At 37.0% G+C, this 9,218-nt stretch overlaps 1 long non-coding RNA gene across 1 annotated transcript; it reads left to right on the forward strand.

Moving 5' to 3' along the window:
• The first annotated feature begins 2,566 nt into the window (after window positions 1–2,566).
• Window positions 2,567–7,665, forward strand: LOC137848000 (uncharacterized). The gene is made up of 3 exons (XR_011091138.1): window positions 2,567–2,722; window positions 5,838–6,014; window positions 6,807–7,665. It is a non-coding gene; the product is annotated as an uncharacterized lncRNA (long non-coding RNA).
• The last annotated feature ends 1,553 nt before the right edge of the window (window positions 7,666–9,218 follow it).

Genomic DNA, 9,218 nt, shown 5'->3' on the forward strand with positions numbered 1-9,218 from the left:
CCCCACGGTCAAAAAAAAAAACAACAAAATTTCTGTGTTGGCACCAGCCTCTGAGCCACATGTTTATCAGGTGGGCTTTCCATGTCCTCTCTGTACTCCTCCCTGCCTCCATAGTGATAGACAAAAACACCACCTGTACTCCTGCTCCATCCACTTACTGTCCCAGTTCCCTGAAGTCCCATTTGATAGTCTTCAAGCTTCTCTCTTCAGTGTCATCACTGCCAGCCTGGACTATTAAAAGAGGATAATAGTCAGAGGGGTGAACCAGGTTGGGAAGCTTTCTGGCAATGTCCCTGACCCTGGCCCCAGGGAGGCAGCAGACTTCCCTGTGGGTAGGGTCAGGCCGACAAATAGGGCCCTCTGTTCCCCTGAGAAGGGAGTTCCCCACAACAATCACCCTTCTTTCTGTCTTGGTGGAGGCAGTCCTGAGACGTGGAGTTGACTTCCTTGCCCTAGGCATCCTCCTGGGTAGACTTTCTACCTCTTCCTCACCTACCGGTCTCTTGAGCTCCAGGGCCTTAAACCTGTTGCGTAAGGGCACCTGGGAAGGTGGGGTTGGCAGGGGGGTTATCGCCTGTGATGTGGAGCAGGAAATTGTTTCCATTCCTCCTCAACTCCTAGGTCCCCTCCCTCTGCCTGACAGCAACAGGGCAGGGGGTCCACCCCCATTTGGGGTGTCTCACCCTAGTACCTGTCCTTCAGGCCCCACAGGGAGTTGCTCCACAAGTCTATCTCGTGCTCACACTCCCTGATATCCCTCAACCTCTCAACCTCCTCTTTGAGTTCTGCCACCAGGCAGACCAGGTCATCCACCTCCTCGCACCTCACGCACACAGTCTCTCTGCCCCCCACAGGTGGTAGCAACAGGCTCAGGCACTCCCTGCATCCGGAGACATGAACTGCTGCATTTTTGAGTGGGCAGTCAGTCTGGATGTGTACAGACTTCCTAGAGAGAGCACTGTGCCTGGTGGAGACCATTGCAGCTTAGCTAGAGGTAGACCACCGTTAGAGTAGTTGTTCATATGGGCAGGGGGAGGGAACACTCTGCCCTTCCTGCTCTCCCCTGCCTGCGCGAACTGCTCTGCCACGCCCTGTTTGCCACGCTCCTGGTTGCTCTCACTCGCTAGGGGCAGCTTTTGAACGGCCAGGGAGGGGGCGCTCATCAGCCTCCCTCGCGGGGGCTACCAGATCCAGGCGGCTCCCTCATGTGGGCTCGATGCCGGAAAAAATAGCCCTGCATGTCCAATCCCCCGCTCTGCTGCAGAATGCGTCTGCCCCAGAGCCGATCATGGCAAGTGGCTTTATTAGGGTGTTTATTTTTTCCTCTCTATATTTAAGAGAATACCAACTTTCAAGAATCTCTAGTCTAAATGCTTAATAAACCAGTTTAAAAAATATAGGGCATACACAAAATCAAGGCATTACATAAGTGCTGCATATATGTGTGGATTCTTTGCAGCAACAGACCTATGCATGGCATATGTGACACGGAAGCCGGAAAGTTGCCTTTTAGCTTCTAAGCAGTTTCTGTGTCTGAATACTTCTGTGGCTGAACAGATAGGTGTTTTATCCTCCTGACACTGAAGTAGTGGTGATTTTAAAATTATGCACAAATTAATTTTGTGATTGTTGTTATGATTGTCACAGAAATTAGAGTCTAAGACAAAACCAAAAACAAACATACACACGCACACACACAAAAACTTGCAAACCATAAAGTAGATCTTAATTGTAATTGACACCCAATTAAACCACTGCCTGTTCCTACCAGGATCACCCCATGTACATTTAGCCACAGTAATATCTGTATCTGGAAAGGCTATGGCTCCCTCACATCCTCGCATGTTCTTTTGTTTGTTTGTTTGATTGATTGATTGATTGACTGATTGATTGATTGAATTTCACTGAGATTGAATGAGTTTGTATGTTCATGTTTTAACCTAAGCAACAAAGCTGGGAGATGGGAGGGAGGGAGGGGTCAGGAGGAGGGAATGAGAGAGAAGGAGAGGGAGAGGGAGACCGAGACGGAGGCATTCTGACTCTTCACCTTAAGCAAAAGGCTTCCAGAGACTGCATTCCTTAGAGCAAGGGCAAAAGGTCTTGTTCAAGCTGTTCAAATTCAGGAAATGTATTGCGAATTTGAAAGTTCTCTGATCAAGCAAGTCCAGTTTTGGAATGAGAGATAGTTTCAAATTAAATTTAATTGTCATAACCAAGTTGCATCCCTTTCCCAATTCATATTGTACTAGATGTCATTCAGATAAAAGGAAGATTGGCAAAAAGCCAGCAATCTCACCCAGCCAAGTCCTGACTAGTCACAAACACTAATAAATAATTAAACTGCAACCTAGCAATGAAATTCTTGACTGATGAGTTCAGCTGCTACCTCCTTCCATGCCAGTAGCAGATCCCTGTTGCTGGAGTACACATGACTGGTTAGAACCTCTGACCTCTGGCCTCTTGTCTACTAATTAATCTGTGACTTTCATGATACAGGTTATGATTCACCTGAGTATGGCTACAAAGGTAGTTAAAGTCTGAAGTACCCGCCCCATGAGTAGAGACTAAGAGAAGCTTCGGGGAAGTTTCTCTTGTTACCTTCAGCTGTCTGATGGGACAACACAGAAAAAAAATGAGACTCTGACATGTGCAGGATGAGGATGAGAGGTAGCAGAAACACAGGAAAATCCAAATGGATTTGAGGACAACACTTCACAATGAGGTAGTCAGTGAACAGACTTCTACAGATGGTGCAGCTTCAAGTTTGGAGATGGGGTCTAAGAACAGACAGGGTCTAAGAAATCCACTCTGGGGAAGGGTTAGACTGGGCCTCCAGAGCTGCCTTCGATTTGAAGTTATATTGTGATTATATGATTGAAATTGAAATTCCACTAAATGCAACTAAATACAGTATTGTCAGATACAACTATATATATATATATAAAAATTAAAAAAAAGACCTCCCCAAAATTCTAAAAGCCATATAAAAGGTAAACGTTTACTGCAAGATTTTATTTATTTATTTATTTATTTATTTTCTGGAAAACATGGTCTTTTATTCTCATTAACTTGTGGAAATTTGACTTGGTAAACTTTCTCTGCTTTGTGGACATAGTTACATTTTTACTGAAAATACCTTAATAACGTAATTCTAAGGAATTTACTTAAAATATTCTTCCTCAAAGAGCGTAGTGGTACTAGAGGTTATGATTTTAAATCATCACTAAAATCATAACTAGAGGTTATGATTTTAAAATGAAAGTGTAGATTTAGATTAGAGGTTAGGAGAACATTCTTCATGCAGAGGGTGAGGAGGTACCGGAACAAGTATCTTACAGAAGGTGTGGGTGCCTCAAACCGGAAATTGTTTAAGGCTGGGTTAGATGGGGCTTTGAGCAACCTGGTCTAGTGGGAGATATCCTTTCCCGTGGCCAGGGGTTGGAATTAGATTATTTTTAACATCCCTTCCAACTCAAAGCTCAACTCATGCTTCTATGAAATTAATTTTCCAAATTTCTGGCCAAGGAGTGAAAACTGACAGAAAAGTCGCTTGCAATGTAAACTTTCCAAACTAAACAGAAAATGAAAGACTATGCAAGATTTTTCTAAATAATTGATTTGTATTATTCAATTCTAATGGGGAAAAATCGTTTTCAATATATTTTAAAGTATTTTAGACATTAAAAAAAAAAAGAAAAAAGAATGTTCATAAAAACTAATAGAAATCTTTGTTATCTATATTGTGTATCATTGTGACTTCTGAAGATCATCTAATACAAACCTTCCAGGCAGGGTTAGCTTAAACAGGTTGCACTGGCCTGTATGCAGTTGGGTTTTGAATATGTCCAGTGACAAAGACTCTACAATCTGCATCCAAGACAACACAGAATCTTCAACATAAGGCCAGCATTAGTTAATTTTCTGTTATAACAAAAAGGGCATTAATTCACTTGCAGAAAGATTATTTTTTCTTTATATGATCCACTTTATATGATCTATTAAATAAAATACTTATGTTTGAAAACCATCAATATGTTTAGCAGCTGTGATAAAACACCTAGTCCACACAGAAATCTACTTTTAAATTAGATTTTGAGGCAGTTGTCTGTATTCTTTATCTTATAAATATTCAGTAGAAGCAAGTAAAGAAAAAAAAATGTGAGGCGGTACTTTTATACAAGCAGCTACAAATCCTCAGAGGCATTTCTTAATGCCTCTTACAAAGCTTTCTGCATTAATCAGTCATAAACTATATAATAAAAGAATTAAAATAATTGAAAATAATTAACTCCCTTTCACACAGTAAAGATTCTATAAATATCTGAAATAAATTTCAGAAAATGTGAATTCTGTTGGAGGCATAGATTTCACTTGGCTTATTCCCATACAGCAGAAAAAAAAAAAAAAAAAAAAAAAAAAAGTAATCATAAAGAAGATAACTCAAGTATATATTATGTATCTTAAATCTTCATATATTTTTGTGTTGACATGAAGACATGAAGATAATCTTCTTAAAGAAGTGTCTAAGATCAAAGCTCATATGAGATGAGCTTTGAAGCTCATCTCATTCAAAATATCATTCAAAATTTCCTCTTTTTTGCTGTAGTTAAATCTCTCTTTAGAGAAACTAAAGTGTCTTGGTTTTTGTTATTTTTGTTGTTTTATTTTGTATTTTCTGTTGATGTTGTTGACCCCTTCTTTCTTCTTTATATATTTATATTTATATTATTTATATTTATATTTGCTGAGTTTTTATGTTTAGTTTCCCAAAGTGACCTCCATTTAAAAGATACAACTCCAAAGGAGCATGTTTAGCAAAACATACTTGATTTGCCAAATATTGCTTAGGATTTGCACTCCATGGGAAGGAAACAACTTGCTTGAAGACATCTTATTGCATCTTTGTTTTATCCACAGTTTGGGTGGAGAGGGTAGCAAAACTTAGACTGCAAAGAATAAATACTCTTTAAGATACAGTTAGGAACTGATCCTTGAACATTCTAAGAATGTGTATGCAGCTCAAGATATAACCTGAAGTCCTATAAGGTGCCCTGTGGTTGGCAGCATAATGGAAATGCCATTTAGCAAAAAGTCTACCATAGAAAAACATTTGATAGCAGGGAAAAAACAAACAAACAAACAAACAAGAAAACAACGACAACAACAAACTGACAAAATATAAGAAAACAAAACAAAACAGAAAACCACTGTTAATATTGTGCCTTTGAAATGTGTCAATATAAGGCAGGATTAGGTTTATGACCTACTTGTGGGTCATAATTTTATGCAATAGTGACAATATTTGATTGTTGATTTTGATGCATTGACACTGTTCAGAAAAAGTCCTTCTATAGTAAGATTCCTGTGCAAACAACTGAGAAATTACAGACCCCTATTTATTGTAATTTATGCAATAATCTGCTTCGGGATTTGATATACAGATAGAGAATAACAAATATATCTCTGAATATCTCTGTATTTTGGGCTTTTTTCTTGTCAAATCTCTAGAGTGTATCCAATAAGAATTGCCTTCAGTGTCTCAATTTAGAAATAAAAAGCCACGTCAGACTGATCAGTTTTATTTTCCTTTTTTACACCACAAGGAGGTGCAATTGAGCTTTTCTAACAAAAGTAGGGAAGTAGGGGAAGGCGTTGGCCTTCCACACTGCTAATTAGTATTCCACAGACTTTAATGCTTTTTTTTTGAAACTTCTTTTTTGGCCTTAGATGAAAACAGGAGATAGTAAGCATTCCTTTTCTTTTAGTTTTAGCTGAGTAGTTGTGGCATATTCTTTGTAACGCAAATATACATTTTTTGTTTCTCATTATTGTTTCAGTTTTCATGCTAACCTCACATCCCATGTGCTGCTGGTTCTCACGCAGGAAGAAAAATGGATCATTGAGAATGCCTCCAAACCAATGTCCTGATGCTGAGGTTTTTTGCTTGATGAAGTACCATTGAATTGGAATAGTTAAAGTAAAGAAGGATGAAGGTCATGAGACAGTTCTACACTGTAAGGAAAATATTAGTTCAGCATAAAGCTGCTCATTTCTAGCTGTCAATATGTTGAAGTCATTAATAAATATCTGCATTACTTTTTTTTTTTTTTTTCTCATTCATCTGCTCTTTGTTCTTGTGCATAATACAAAATGAAATGTCTTGCATTTCGGTATTGTACTTGTTCCTCTGCCTTAGTTATGGTTAACATATGCTTTATGCAAACGTAATCAATTCCTAGTTGATAATTTAACAAGTTTAAATAATATCTAGAATGTAAAAATATTGATGCAACCTCCAGGGAAATTCAGTCATATTTGTATTTCTGTATAACTGTATTTCTACAAGACATCTTTTCTTGTAGGAATAAAATAAATTTCCTTCCTGTACTAAATTTTGTCTAATATTCATGATTCTACAGAAAACACAAAGGGAAAGCATAATGTCCTGAAATGTCTGCTGTTACAGCAATACCAGTAGATCTGATGAACACAAGTTCACAAAACATTTCAGAGTCTTTGAGATTGTGTCAGAACACAGTGCCATTACAGACAATTTTTAATGATAATGCGTAGTTGCTATTTCTGCATGTTCCTTCTGCTGGCTTCCAATAATCTCCACTGTTGAGATCATTTCCTCTATCTTTTCTCCTTTAATACTTTTTCTACTTTGGAACTAAACAGTTAACCAGTTCTCAGTACTATAATAAATATATATATATATATATATATATATATATATATATATATATATATATATTATAAATATATATGTGTTTATATATTTAAGCCTTTTTCACCTTTTCTAGCAGATGGAAAACCTGAGAACGGAAACAAGGACTTCAGCAAAACCACTGACCATATCTGCAAGAGCTGCATGTATGCACCATTTTCCTTAGAATTTGAGTATTTGTATTTTTGCTCTCAATCCCATACTTCTTTTGATCAGCACTTTATTCTGAATTAGCAATTCTCTTAGCAATTCCTTTGAAAGATGCACTAACAAAACTAATCCAACTGAGATGAGAATATCTGTACAAAAAAAAAAAAAAAAAAAATAGTGCCTTAGCTATCACATTTTTATATCAGTGTTTAGTCCACATTACTTCGTTTCCTATCACACCTCTCTACATATTTGGAGTGTGCTGATTTTCATTGTTTCAGCTATCTGCTCTCAAAGCTGAGTTTTATTGTTTCTTCTATTTACTCTGTGTGAAAATGCATGATTGCATTGCCCTGTGACTTTTCACTCAGCTTTTCTCTACAATAAAGCTATATTCCCTTTTGTTCCTTGTACCTGTCATAATTTGCTTATTTCTAAACTTCTTGAAGTTAATAGACTCTATTTATTCACTCTTTCCTGACAGAAACTAATTTATATCATTCTGTTGTTTTCAAATGTATCTTGTTGATTTCAAAACTCTGTTCAAAAAATTGTTGAGTACATAATATTATTTTTTTTCATTCTTTTAAGGTTTTCAGGAAAAAAAAAATAATGAAATCAGCTTCATAGAAAGCTGGTCATCCACTTTATTTCATTTTACTGATCTGTTTTTCCATCTTTCTTTCTCCAAAAGCTCGATGAAAACTTTTTTTTTCCTAACCACCCATGATAAAATTCTCCAAAATAGACAAAATAAAAAAACACACACACTACCTTTAAGAAAAGTTATTTGTATTTTTTCTTTTCTTGTGTTCAAAACCCAAATGTGTATTTAGAAGAAATGTCAGTTCTTATTCACATTTTCAAGAAGAAAATAATAAACCTAGACATACTCCCTCTGCACCCCCGTCTCCCGTTCCCCCCCCCCCCCCCATCGATTTGTCTAGTAAAAACCATATAAGAACTAACTTAACTAAGATATATTAATCTCATATGAAATTAAATTCAGCTTGGGAATATCAGAAATAATCAGAACCATCAATCAGAAACATCAGAAACAATGTCTTAGGGTATGACTACATTGCCAAAGAGATTTCTGATTTATTGATTGATCACCAGCCCCTGCTCTTGTTTGTTTGCTTTCTGTCTCTCATTTGAAACAAAATACTGAGCTTCCTCTGTCACAAAGGTACGGTCTACATCTTTCCAGGAAAAATTCCTTGTAAAAAATCCTAAAGAAACTACAACTTTAAAAGCAATCCTGGCAGGCTTCATTTTCTGGTCATTTAATTGTGTCGTAGATACTTTGAGAGAAGAGGAAAACAGCTTCGTAATATTTCAAAAAATTTGGATTGAAAATGTATGCATAGAAACCTACCTGTAAGTGCATGGGGGATTCATCTACAGTGTGGCTGGAGCAACTCTGCATTTCTAAACTTAATTTTAAGTATTGTGGTCAAAAAATATCATTCAAGATTGAGAGACATTGTTTCTCTGGAAAAGATGACTTAAGGTATCACAATGAAATGTGGTAATTAGGAAAAGGAAGTTGTTTTGACAAATGGTGTCATTCAAAAATATAGTGTAAATGACTACATTTTGTGTTCAGTTAGAATAAGCTGTGGAATATGAAGTCTTTGATGGGGGGGGGAGGGGAAGAAAAAAAAAAAAAAACACCACTTCTTATACTTCTAGTTAGGGTTTTCATTGTGGGTGTAGTGCTGTGGAGAGAACTTAATAGGAATTTTTGCCTCAGGCTAACTTCTCTCCACAAACAAAAAATGCAATTATAATGTTTCCAAATGCCGGGCATACTTCGTGTTGTGTATTAAAACAGCCGCTTGTGAACTTTGATTGAACAGACCCTTGTGAACCTTGAATTGGCTCTTTGTGGTGTATCATAAAATATGAAGATACTGTATGGAAACTACATGCTGGAAATGTAAGCCTCCAGGTAATTTCTATCTAGTTCTGCAGTCATGTTGTTAAAAGGGGTCACTTTTTATTGTTTCACTTGACCTTCATTGAAATCTGCTCTACTACAACATCACTGGATGCAGTTCCAAGATGTTTTATCTTTTAGCCAGTTCAAATATGCCTAGTCATGCAGTCATGCTGTAATTATTCTTTATCTCAGTGCAACACAGATTGCTGAAACGAACTACTTCTTGCCCTTACATTCTGTTTAGACACATCCACTATGTGAGAAAGAAAGTATAAAAAATTCCTTATACCTTATTTTGCATAATTTCTGCAGGAACCCCATACACTCAAAGTCCCTCAATGAAAAAACACTTCAGCAGTCAGTTTATTTTCAGTCAGTTATCCATTCAAAGTC

Source organism: Anas acuta, chromosome Z (genome assembly GCF_963932015.1).
Source record: "Anas acuta chromosome Z, bAnaAcu1.1, whole genome shotgun sequence".
NCBI classification, from domain to species: Eukaryota; Metazoa; Chordata; class Aves; order Anseriformes; family Anatidae; genus Anas; species Anas acuta.